Source organism: Pinus tabuliformis, chromosome 5_2 (assembly GCF_031772625.1).
Source record: "Pinus tabuliformis cultivar Carrire ecotype Pingquan chromosome 5_2, CPIR1, whole genome shotgun sequence".
In the NCBI taxonomy this organism is placed as follows: domain Eukaryota; kingdom Viridiplantae; phylum Streptophyta; class Pinopsida; order Pinales; family Pinaceae; genus Pinus; species Pinus tabuliformis.
In genome coordinates, this window is record NC_142306.1 from 186,130,782 (window position 1) to 186,144,995 (window position 14,214).

The window sequence follows — 14,214 nt, forward strand, 5'->3', positions numbered from 1 at the left end:
ATGAGCTTCTCCTTCGCCCTATTCTATCCCAGGAGGTGGATGAGGCAATGTCCCAGCTTAAGGAAGGAAAAGCCCCTGGCCCAGATGGATTCACCACCACGTTCTTTCACACCTTCTGGGAGATGATAAAACTGGAGGTCTGGCAAATTGTAGAAGAATCAAGAGCCCTCCGCTGGCTGCTTCCTTCCCTCAATTCAACCTTCATCGCCCTCATCCCTAAAGAGGAGGATTCAATCACCCCTGACAAATTCAGGCTGATCGCTCTCTGCAACGTCATTTACAAAGTCATATCTAAAGTCATTGCAAACCGGTTAAAGCCCCTCTTGCCTCTGCTCATCTCTCCGGAACAGTCGGGGTACGTGGAAGGGAGACAGATCATGGATGGCATTCTCCTCACGCACGAGATAATACACTCCCTCAAGCAATCAAAGCAGGCAGGTATGATTCTCAAGTTGGATCTCTCTAAAGCGTTTGATAAACTCAGCTGGACTTACATTCAGCAAATGCTAAAAGCCTTTGGATTTTGCTCTATGTGGATCCGATGGATCATGAGTCTAATTACCTCCACACACTTCTCCATCCTTGTGAACGGTATCCCCTCCCGCCCCTTCAAACCGTCCCGAGGAATTAGGCAAGGGGACCCCCTATCCCCCTTCCTCTTTGTCCTAATGGCTGAAGGTCTAGGTCGTCACATCAAACATGCCCTCCACTCTCATCAGATCAAAGGTCTCTCTGTTCACAACACCCCTGCCACCTCTCATCAGCAGTTCGTTGATGACACCATGTTATTTGGCTACCCATCTGTCCAGGAAGCCTCGTGTTTAAAAACCCTGCTCAATGATTTCTCTGAAGCCTCAGGCACCAGTGTCAATTGCTCCAAATCGCAGATCTTTTTCTTTCACACTCCTCCATCTGTCAAAACTGCGGTCACTCGTATCCTGGGATTTCCCACTGCTACCCTTCCCTCCAAATATCTTGGAGCCCCCCTAACTGCTTCAGCCATAAAGCACTCCTCTTGGCGAACTCTCATTGAGAAGCTTGAATCCCGTCTTAACCTTTGGACGTACAGAACTTTGAATTTGGCCAGTCGTGTGGTGCTCATCAAGTCAGTCCTTCAGGCAATGCCTCTTTATCTGTTCTCAATCCTTGCAGCGCCGAAGTGGGTATTAAAAAGAATCAGGAACCTTCAGCGTGGCTTCCTATGGGGCAGCTCGGCAACTAACCGTAAATGGGCACTTGTTAAATGGACCACTGTCTGCATGCCCAAAGACAAAGGTGGCATTGGGCTGAGAGACCCAGAGCACAGCAACTCCATTATGAGCGCCAAAATTTGGTGGCAGTGGGTCACTAACCCAGAAAAACCTTGGGTCAAAATATGGACAGCCAAATACGCCAATAACAGACCTCAGGAAGAGCTCATCAGATTCACTCCTATTGACAAGGGTTCGCTAATCTGGAATGCTGCCAAACAGCACTTTCAGTTAATTCAGCAGCACAGCTTCTGGGAAGTAAGGAACAGATGGACGGCAAGATTCTGGACAGATGCATGGAACCAGATGCCAAAGCTCACTCGTGTTCTTCATCCATCTCTGGAATTCAATAGGCAGGAGCAGCAGCAGGAAAAAATCCGACAGTTTTGGATGCAGGAGACGGAGCACGGATTCAGAAAATGGCGACAGGGTAATCAGATACTCAATAATACAAATCTCCGGGAGGCTGAGGAGCTGGAGAAGGAGCTACGGAAAAGAAGCATTAGATATGATGAAGGCAGTGACATCCTTAGATGGGGATACCAACCAAAAGGTACCTTCACCACATCAGAGGCTTACAAAATCGTTTGCAATATCACCACCCCTTCAGATCCAATATGGAGCAAAATTTGGGGTCTTGGATCTTGGCCCAAAGTCTCTTATTTCCTATGGTTGGTAGGACATAAAAGAATCCTCACATGGGATAAACTAAGGAGCAGAAACTTTCATGGTCCTTCCATCTGTCAAAACTGCAAACAAAATGAGGAAACTCTCCAACACCTCCTGGACACATGCCCACTAGCCAATCAGTTATGGGAAAAGGTGAGCTTCAGATGTCAAAGAAGATGCAGAATGGAGAACGACATAATCAACTCCATAAGACAATGGCCACAGAACCCTTACAAAAGCGAGCTGCTCAACTGTTTGTGGAACATAATACCGGGGTTCGTCCTTTGGAGCATCTGGAAAGAAAGGAACAAACGTATATTCAAAAACCAGCGCTCTTCAATCGAAGAAATATGGAATAGGCTATGTGGGAATCTCAAAGAAACGCTGATGTTACGATCCTGGACAAAGGAGGATCTTCCCTCTCTAAACAATGAGAAAGGCATCCTAGACAACTGGCAACTGCATCTGCCTCAGGAACTACACAAGAATTGCCCTTCTAAAAGCAGCATCATAGACAAAAGCCTCTGGACCGCTCCCCCTAAGCATTCCTACAAGCTCAATTTTGATGGGGCCTCCAAAGGCAATCCTGGAAAGGCTGGCTTTGGAGGAATTCTGAGGAATCATGAAGGCACTCCCCTATAGATATACTTTGGAAACATAGGGTGGGACACCAATAACTCAGCTGAACTAGAGGGACTTTGGCAAGGGCTCCTTCTCGCTTGGAATCTCAACCTTCAACCCCTGATCGTAGAAGGAGACTCCCAGATCCTTATAAACATGGCCACGCGCCTCCAGAATGGCTCTCAAGCAAGGAAAGTTGCAACCAGTTGGAGGCTCGAAGCTAAGTTGAAGGCCATCGAACAAGCGCTGCGTAGCAACATGGCTATCTCCTTCAATCACACAAAAAGGGAAGGCAATAAGGTCGCTGACCTCCTGGCCAACATAGGGGTGGAAAATGAGCATACCCTCCTCACAGGAAACACGACTATCATTCCAAACAATAACCAGGCTCAGGAATGCGATAGCCTGATCCAAAAAGATGTTGTTTCCCCGGATGCGGGTGACACGATGGGCGGTAATGAGGAGCCACATGCTAGTCATGTGCTGCCTCAGGTTTAGAGCTGGCAATCAATGCAAGTATCGCCGCCAGGGAATAAAGGGCAGGGTGAACAGGGGAAAATATTCAATGCTCCGTCCAGGTTTTTGGATCAACTGTTGCGAGTAGTTATGGCAATCGAAGCTCGAGGTAACGATGATGTGGTTAAGAAAGGTGGCGGTATGGCTCGGCATGAGATGGTTCATGCACAGTATTTGGTATTTGGTGTTCAGGCTCTTGGTGTTCAGGCTCTTGCCTGGTCTTTGGCTCTCTGGGGAATAGCTCTTGCCATCCCTCTTTCTGTTGGATGCCGTTTCAAGCCTGAAAGGCGGGGTGGATGCAAAGTCAAGTTTGTTGGGTGCCGTTCGCTCGCCTCTGTTTCAACTCCGCCTCCCTATCACGCACTGTTCCTTCCCCCGGTGCTCCTACAAAAATGGTTAGGCCTCGATAGCGCCTGCTCAGCCGTCGAGGCTCGGCCAGGGGAGGGTCCTCTCGTCCTCCAGTTGAAGAACCCCACTCCCACTGCTGTCGTTGCCGATGCCATCGCATTGCTGAAGCCAACCCCATCCAAGCAAGCCAATTCATGGACTCCGGTGGCCCAGATTCTGACCCAGCACCTACGCGTGCCTTTGGTTCCGCCATTTTTACCTTTGGTAGCTCTCTGGACAGACTCCGTATCAATGCCCATGTTTCGGTACTCTTCGTTGAGGAATCTCAGGTTGACAGCGATGGACAACGCAACAAGAGGAAGCACCCGGGCAAGAGTTCAGAAATCGTCGAGGCGATGCCAGCGAAGGTTACAGAGCATGTTCCCAACCTTCCTCAGCCACAGGAAAAGTCGACATCCAAGGGGGATAATGTCAACTTGGATCCCTACCCTTCTGCAGAGGAAATGGAAAAATATGGTTGGTGCAAGGTGGTCGAGGAGGAGCCGGACGAATAGCTGTCCATCCGCTCAGTGTCACATACTCCAGCGATACTCAGGTTTTGTTTTGACTTTCGGTTTCTGTCATGTTGTCTTAATGCCTGTTCCTGCTATGTCTCTTGTTGCCCCTGTGTGGGTAAATGCTGATGGTTGTTTGCTGCCCCTGCGTGGGATGAAAACTTATGGTCCAAAGCCCCTGCGCGGGATATCTAGTTTGAAATGGTCGCATTTTTGGAAGTCTAAGACCCCTGTGTGGGATGTTTTGTTCAGTCATGGAGCCCCTGCGAGGGTTGCCCTTTTGATTCCTCTCGGTCCAGAGTGCCACAGGTTGGCCTCTGGTAAAAAGACCCTATGATTGTAAATGTCTTTCTTGTTCCTGTAAATAATAGATTAGTTTTAACGAGAAAAAAAAAATATTACTTTTAATATTATTCACATGAAATGCATAAGTCTTTGAGGGAGATGCGAGAGAGCCGAAGCGACTAGCGTTACTGAAGCTAGCAGAGTTCGAATCTAATGGAAAGTGGTAGGGGAGGGAGCTCAACTCCCTCCTATAGAGACGCAGTGGCCAGCAAAAGAAAATCACCAATTGGAAACAGTAGAGTCAGTATGAATGACAGGAACAGGGATTAGGAAAAGGAAACAGATGGGACCAGAACAAAAGAAAACAGCAGCACAAAGGACAAGGAGGAAGAAGAAAAAAGTATGGGTTCAAGAGACAAAAAACAAAATGGACATTGCAAACCAAAAGCAGAAATCACTCCTCGAGTAATTTTAAATGATCTATCAAGAGCGCTTCCGGATGAAGTTATCCTGGAAGTTTTTGATGAGGAGTGGGTGCAGACAGTAGACTATGAGCATATCCTTTTCATATGCCGAAGATGCCATGAACATGGGCATCTGTTAAGAAACTACCCTCTTAGTAAAGAATATGACAAATAAAAACTTGATACAACAAAGAACACAGAAAGCTTTCAGAAAGTGGCTAGTAGAGGAAGGGGAGGAAAAAAGGGATCAAAGAAACAACATACCGAGGAGCAGAAGGGTAGTCAGAATAAGTTTCAAGTGCTAGAAGAGACTGAAGAAATCACAAAAGAGAACCAATATCAGGAGGAAGAAGCTAAAGAAAAAGAAAAAACGAGGACAAAAATCAATCTCTAGATATTGATTCTCAAAAAGAGACCATGAAAAGTGATACAGAAATGGAAATGGACCAGGAAATGACCCAAAGTGAAACAGATCTGGAAGAGCATGAACTACAAGAAATTCTAGACAAGGAAAACTTGGATCTGGAAGGATTCCTGATGTAGGGAACCAAAGGAGGAATAGATTCTTTGCCTCAAGAAGAACGCAACAGAATACAACAGTTGTTTTTATGGAAAACTCAGGACCAAGGGCTGGAAAAAAGTAAAAACATCCACAAACAGGAGCACAGAGGGGTGAAAACAATGAAATTAGCTCTAGGATTAGCCACTAGAAATCCAGGAAAGAAAAGAGGCAGAAAAAAGAAAAATGAGCTCTTGATGGAGTGTGGGAAGCTAATGATAGATTCGGGTAAGATGAAAGATCTAACTAGTTACTCCTTTACAAATCTTTAATTATGAAGTTCATATCTTGGAATATTAGAGGTCTAGGTAGTAAAAGAAAACAAAGAATGCTAAGTAACAGAATGAAACTAGCAATGCCGGACATAATCTTCATTCAAGAAACAAAATGCTCCATTTAGAAAATAAAACAAATCCACAGCAAATGGCTTAGTAAATTTGAGTTTCTAGAAGTCAAAGTAGAGAACACAGCTAGAGGGATTCTAACTCTTTGGAACCCCCAAAAAGTCAGCATAGTAGATGCGGAGGCATATAGAAATTATTTATCAGCGATCATTCAACCAGTGGGGATGTCTGATACCTTCCTGGTTATGAATTTTTATGGTCCTCAAAGAATAGATGAGAAACTTAGATTTATTGACTCCCTGGTAGATCTCAGAAGCAGACATGAAGAAATCCCTTGGGTCATTGGAGGAGACTTTAACATGATTAAATCTCTTTTGGAAAAAAAGGGAGGTACCAGAATCCTAAGTAAAGATTCAGTAGCGTTCCATTCTTTCACAGAAGACATGAAAATGGTTGACTCTGAAATTCAAAACAACCTTTTTACTTGGAATAACAAAAGAGGAGGTAATGCCTAGGTTGCCTCCAAGTTAGACAGATTTTTGATCTCCGAGAAGCTGATGCTCGCAAATAAAGAAATATCTGCAAGTGTTCTCCCATTTGGTGGTTTATATCACTGGCTGATTCAATTAGAAATCAAGGGGATCGATTCTCCCAGGAATAGACCCTTCAGATCTGAGAATATCTGGCTCTCCCACCCAAATTTCATAAGCAACATTGAAAAATGGTGGTCCGAAGATTTCCAATTTCAGGGCACCAAAATGTTCCTCCTTCATAAAAGACTAAAGCACATAAAACTTAAACTCAAAGAATGGAACAAGAAGGATTTTGGCAAAATTTTTGTAAACAAAAAATCAATGGAAATCAAAATGCAGGAACTAAACCAAGCAATGATCATAGATGGTTTTGATAAAATCAAAAGTGAGCAAGCTGAAAAACACAACCAAGAATGGGAGAATTTATGCAAACAAGAGGAAATCTTTTGGAAACAAAAGTCTAGAGTTCAATGGCTCAAAGAAGGTGAAAGAAATACCAGATTTTTCCACAGATCCACCATAGCCAATAGAACGCACAATAGAATCTCTTCGATATTGAATGAATATGGGGAGCTTCAGACCTCTCACAGGAATATTGAAGCTGTGTTGGTTCAGCATCTCAGAGGTATCACAAAAGAAAATAATCTAGACAGAGATCAACACATCAAGGAAATTATAAAGAACATCACTAGGTTGGTGTTGAGCTAATTTATGTTCCTAAACTAACACAATTATTTACTATCAATCTGGGTTGTTTATTCTTTGAGGCAAATTCACTATTTGTGAAGATCTAATATAACCAATCTTGAAAGATAAATGATTTAAAAGCTAAAGAAAATATATCTAATAACTCTAACTCAATCAGCTCAAAAGAGAAAACATTGAAAGGGTTCTTGAACTCAAGAAGTCCACTTTCACCTCAGTTATTACTTAATGAATTAGAGATTATAACCAAAAACTCAAGATGCATAAATCATACATGAAAGAGGCTCTTAACTTAAGAGACACTTAAAGTTTTCCATCATAACTCATTCATCTTAAGATATAAATCTAAATGGAAACAAACTATTTGCATGTAAACAAAAGAGACTAGTTCTGATTCACCATTTCATAGAGGGAATGCCAAACTTGAACACTTGTTTTCCAACTCAATTAGATGATGAATAAACCATTAACAAATTAAATCAATCACTATGAATAACCATAAGGAAATCTGAAATAAGACTTTGAAAAACTAAAGCTACCATCAACCAGATTTGCAATGAAATAAAACTAGTTTAACTTGGAAGTGTACTTAGCTTGGAGTGGGGGCCCTCCACCCTTGCCTTGCACACTTTTGAAGATGATATCAGAAACTTTATATCAGTCATACATCCATGTATTGAGCAACAAAAATGAGAGTAACACAAGTCTTCAAATTAAGTCTTCAAACCAAAAATATTACAGCATAAGAGTATCATAAGTCAATGTGTTGAGCCATCAAAGTGTGGCTCTTAAATAAGGAGTTCATGAAACCAACTGATCTATATTTACTCTAACAATATTATCTACTCTAAGCCACCTATCCAAGTCGAATCCACCTCCCTCATCCCAAGAAATATGACTAATATGATGGAATCCCAAAACTGCCCTATTTAGATGGGATTTCTGGATGACTAGTCATGATTGACTAGCTCCAAATAGGCATAATAAAGCTCGTTCTGTTGGAACCAAGCATAGGTGGCTTGGTCCTAGTTCCCAAGCTTCTCATTCATGTATCCCATTCGTGCTAAAGTGGCCTGCATCCATATCAACCATGAAGTGATTACGGGAATTTCTGAAATTGCCAAAATTGCACTTAAAATCAAACTTTTATAAAAACTTTAGAAATTGACAAATTAAAGCTAAATACCTGATTAGACATCAAATATTCATTAAAATGGAATGGATGGAGTGAAAATAAGGGATAAATGGATGGTTAGGTAAGTTTCTCAAAGCAAAATAAGATCAAAACTGAGGCCCAACATCTCTCCCATGCTTATGATCAAGCATGTCCCCATGCTTGCTTGCTTCTCTTGGACCTTCTGCCCTCTGAAGTGGATGCTGTAACTATAGCTGGTTCCCTATTCAAACAATCAAATTCTGATTCCTGTTGTGCCTTTAACATTGCTGCTTTAACCTTTTGCTTTTCATATTTAGCTTGCCACATGTTTTTGTCCTTTAACCATTGGAATGCCTGTTTGGAAAGCAAATCATTTCTCCTTTTCAACCTGCTTATTTCTTCTTGTAACTTTTCATTTGTTTTCATTAGCTTTGCGTTGTCCTTTTTCTGTGCCTTATTCTCTGATTTTAATTGCTTTTCCACAATTTTGCTTATTTCTATCTGATCTGTTAAGTCTTGGATTTTGGAAACAACACCTGAATATCTTCTATCAATACACTGTTCTCTGTTTGTTTTTGAAAATTAAATACACATGCAGCAATAACCATGTTTTCTTGACTCAAATTAACATGCATTACTGTGTATTTAAACAAACAAAAAAAACTTGAAGAATTTTGCTCTCGGCCTCTCAACAGATCTTCAAAACATTCTCTGCCTATTCACAAAAAAATGACTGTGTAATGCAACAAATTGTTCTCGGCCTTTCAACAAATTCTCAAAAAATGACTGTATAATGTGGCAAATCACTCTCGGCCTCTCAAGAAATACTCCAGAACATTCTCGGCCTATCCATTTCATCATTTTTTCACAAAAATATGACTGTGTTTTATATAGCAAATACTACACATGGATTTAATTGACAGAGTTACAAGCCTAGAGGACTAATCACATTCGCTCGGCCTCATCATACTCACTGCTTATAACAAATGTCAAACAATTTTTTTTTAAAATGCAGACTATAAAACTTTCGGCTTCAAGGCACAACAATGCAAATTTCAATATTCAACTCAGTTCTGCAGTCAACATAGCATGTATGCAGGCACTCCTACGCATTTCAATCCTCTGTATATGGCACAAATACATTAAAATTTCGATACACAGGGCGCATTAAGGCATGAATGCATTTGACTTATTTTGCATATGCACAATCTACAACATTCCTCTGTTTTTTTATTTGACAATCCACCCTTCTCGGCATATACCAATGCGTTCTTGGTTTGGCAGCCCATACACATATAACAATGCTTCAACAATCTGATTTAATGCGTTCTACAACACATATGACAACACTCTGTGATTTAATGCGTCCTCTGTTCTGAGCAATCCACATATTCACATGCATATGACAGAGACTTAGCGCGCAACAAAATGAAGGTTAAATGCAACAATGGTTGTAACAAGCAGCGCTCATATATAACAACCCTTAACAATCTGTTTCAATGCGTTCAACACCCATATGACAAACACTCCATGATTTATGCGTTCCTCTGTTGGCAGCCAATGACAATTGCGCACAGCAAAAAGGAATATGAAACAATAGTAAACAAGCAGTGCGTACATAAATAACCTTTAACGCTTCCTGCTTCTCCTACTCAAACTGACTCTCCGGGTTTACGGCTTCATATTCCATATTTAACTCAAAATGACTATCGTGTTATGCATGCAATGTTTAAAACTTAAATGTTGAGCGATTGACCACCGTTTCCATACCATAATTTACGCATACAAATCCGTTTTAGTCTATCCATACGTGCTGCAAACTTGGAGTTATCCCGGTTTTAGTGTTACTTGACTGTCACTGGCCGCGTGGGATGAAAACAAACACTTCAAATCCCTCTTTCTTCGGTCAGTCGAACTGGTGGCAAAGCAACAAAATCTGTGAGATAATGGCGAAAACTCATACCTATCTACAGTCGCCGAGCGAAATAAACTCGAGTCTTACCTTGTTTGCTTGCAAAACTCGGCTTCCTCTACTCATACGACTCAGATTTTGCCTTTAAAATCTCCCTCAACACACTCCTTTCTCTTTTTACTATGTTTCGGCTTCAAACTCGATTTTTTGAGCTATAGCAATGAGGAATTGTGGTTTGAACAGCGCAGGGGAGGTTGGTTTATGACCGTTTCTCTGTTGTACCCTGCGTTTCATTGATTGGTGTTGTTATGTGTGGTTACATGGCCGTCCTCATTGACTCAGTCGCCCGACTGAGTCATGAGGATGGCCGTATTTGTTGTTTCCTACGCATATCTTCCGCCGCTACACCAGCCAATAGCCATACGCTGCCATAACACCGTGTCAAAATCCGTACCTGTGTGTTGGCCTGCGTGGCGCTTATGGTCTATCGTTTTATTCATTACTGCAACGTTTGATTATGGCCACCGTCGTGCCCTTCATTGCAATGATATTTGATTATTATCATTTCCTTACCTGGCCGCAGCACTGCTGTTGATTATTGTCATATGGCTTGTGCATAACTGTGCCGAAAACTATTCCATACGATTTACGCCCAAAGCTTATGGTTTAACTTTATAACCTTTGCACTCTTTAAATGTTATATCATAGTTATATCCATAACTTTGTTTAAATATCATCCTTTCTCACCATCGTATTTGAATGCTTACGGTTTGGTGCTTTTGAAATATATATGCCATACCATAGTTTCTCTCACCATCGTATTTGAATGCCTACGGCCTCCACATGTATCATTCCATTGCCCTTTATAACTATGTTATATGCACGGCCTCCACATGTATCATTCCATTGCCCTTTATAACTATGTTATATGCGCTTTTTGATTTGTGTATATAAGCATTTCCATATGGCTAAAGTATTTTTAGAAAATAACTTTAGCGTTCATATATAAACTTTATAAGCATTTCCATAAACTTATGTTTAATGCTTTTTTACTTATATAACACATACTTACGACCTCCACTAACTTATGTTTAATGCTCTTTTTTTCTTTTGACTTATATAGCACATACCTTTTTATAACATAGCTTTATAATTTTAAAATGACCATTGGGGTCATGTTTAAAATTATAATCATTCTAATGCTCTGAATTCATGTGCAGGTGAAAAGAGTGGTCCCAATTTGATCTTTTTGCCTTTAAGGAAAATACCTAGGGTTATAAAAAGATGTATGTGAATGAAATGGAATATGAATAGGGAATGTGGGGTATATATTGGGAATGAATATTAATGAATATTCGCAGATACTAACTTCAATTAGATCAAAACTAGAAGTTTCTAAAAAAAAATTGAATTTCAAGCACAAAATGGCTATGAATATACTCCCTTGAATGTTGTTTGTACAGGTGGAATGTTGAATGCTGTTTGTACAGGTGGAATGTTGAATGCTGTTTGTACAGGTGGAATGGAATCCAAAATGTTGTGGATAGATGAAAAGTAGACTTTTATTACTGCTCCTTGTTCACTATGCTCTGTTTCTTGAATTGTTCAGGTCCCTTTGAATAATGTTTTCATTTCAGGTCCCTCTGCAATGCTTCTGGTATATTGTGTCGGAAATGTTCTGGTTCTGCTGCAACTAAGTTTGCTTCAGGTCCCACTGCAATACTATTTCATCTCAGGTCCCTCTGTAATGCTTCTGGAATGATTTGATCTGTTGCAACTAATGTTTGCTTCAGGTCCCTTCTGTAATGATGTTTCAACTCAGGTCCCTTCAGGTTCTGCTGCAACAAATTTGCTTCAGGTCCAAAGTGGACAACACAATCCCTTAGCTGTGGCAGCTAAAGGCTTGCTACAAGACCCTCCCTTGCTGAATGTTTGACTTGTCCTCAAGTCAATTGTGGAAAGGTCCTGCATTGTAATTGTGTGAGAATAGTAAAACAAGAATATAGAATTCATAGAGTCCAGGTTTCCCTGGTTTTCCCCTATGAATTCAAGTTTGCATGGTGCTAGTTGCCTGGTTTTCACCAGCAAACCAATTATTTTTTATGTTTTGTTTTTTTTCATATATCTTTTTCTCTTTTTTTTTATGTTTTTTTTTTATTTTTCATATTTTATTTATTCTATTTTCGAACTGGAAGATGGCAGAGCCATAATTTCCAATCCTGATTCTTCTACCAGTTGTTTCATGAATGTCTCTTTACTAATAGGTTGATGATAAACTTTCAGCCTATGTCCATTTACAACAAATGAGGTGGGGTCCTGGTCAATGGTCTTTATCTTCACTGCTCCATTATCAAAGATCTCCTTGATTTCATATGGCCCTAGCCAGTGTGTTGTAAACTTTGCTTTGAAATCCTTGAACTTGGAGTCAAATAATAAGGCCCAGTCTCCCTTCTGAAATGTCTTTGTTTTAATGTATCTATCATGCCATTTCATTCTCTGTTGCTGTATTAATGCTGTCTGTTCAATTGCTTGTTGACGATGTTCATCCAATTGGTTAAGTTCCATGATCCTTTGTTGTTGTGCTTCAGTCAGGTCCATGCCCAATTCTGCTGCTAGTCTATATGTTTGTATCTGAAATTCAATAGGCAGTAAGGCTTCTTTCCCATAGACCAACTGGTATGGACTAAAACCAGTTGTGTTTTTCCATGTGATTCTGTAAGCCCATATTGCATCTTTTAACTTCTCAGACCAATCTTTCCTATTCAGCTGCACCGTCTTAGTCATGATATTTTCTAAGACCTTGTTTGTGGATTCTACCTGACCATTTGCTTGAGGGTGATATGGAGTAGACTTCCTATGCTTTATCTTATATTTCTCTGTCAGATCCCGCACTAGCTTTGAAGTAAACTGCGTTCCTTGATCTGTCACTATTTGTCTTGGTACTCCATATCTTACAAAAATTTCTTCAAAGAGGAAGGTAACCACTGTGTCCTCTGTCGCTCTGCTCACTGCTTTGGCTTCCACCCATTTGGTTACATAGTCCGTGCACACTAGGATGTATCTTTTTCCATTTGATGGTGGATTAATGGGTCCAACAAAATCAAGTGCCCACTGTTCAAATGGCTCAATGAGGACCTGCGGTTTGAGCGGAATTTCATCTGACATGATGGGTCTCCCTATTCTTTGGCAACTGTCACATTGCTTGACATATGCCTTAGAATCCTTGAAGACAGATGGCCAGTAATAGCCCAATTGCAGCACTTTATATGCTGTTCGTTTGTCTGCAAAATGACCACCACATGGTTCATCATGACATGCCCTGAGAATATCTAGTATTTCATCTTCACGCACACACTTTCTAATCATTAGATCTGAACCAGTATAAAACAAATCACCATTCACCCAGCTATATCTAGAACTTTCTCTAACAATTTTCTTTCTTTGCTTGCTAGTGAATTGAGTTGGAAATTTTCCAGATGACAAATAATTAGCAATATCTGCAAACCAAGGTGTTTTAACTGCTATGGCAAACAGATGTTCATCAGGAAAGTTTTCTATAACTGGATTTGGGTCTTCAGGTGATTGTATGCGCGACAGAAAGTCAGCCACCTGGTTTTCTTTACCTGGCCGGTCTTGAATTGTAATGTTAAATTCTTGCAATAATAGGAGCCATCTTGTAATTCGTCCATTAGTGATGGGTTTGTTCATCAAGTATTTTATTGCTGAATGATCTGTGTGAATAAAAACTTGATATCCTGTGATGTAATGCCTGAATTTGTTTACTGCATGTATGACGGCTAACATTTCCTTTTCGGTGACTGTATAATTTGTTTCTGCAGGTGTCAAATTTTTACTGATAAAGTATATTGCATAGTTGAACAAATTTTCTTTCTGCCCCAATGAGGCACCTATTGCTGTGTCTGATGCGTCAGTGGAAATATGAAATGGCAAAGACCAATTTGGCCCTCGAAGTATGGGTGCTACTGACAGCTTATCTTTTAAAATTTGAAAAGCATTCTGACAGCTATTCGTCCATTGGAATTCAACATCTTTTGCTAATAGTTTAAACAGGGGTTGTGCTATTTTGCTGAAGTTTTCTATGAATCGTCTGTAATAGCCCGCATAGCCCAAGAAACTTCTAACCTCCTTTTGAGTTGTAGGTGGCATTAAGTTAACTAGGACTTGAATTTTGGCTGGATCCACCTTAATTCCGGAGCCGGAAATATGGTGTCCCAGAACTATACCCTCTGTTAACATCATATAGCATTTTTCATTACTTAATGACAGATTTGTTTCGA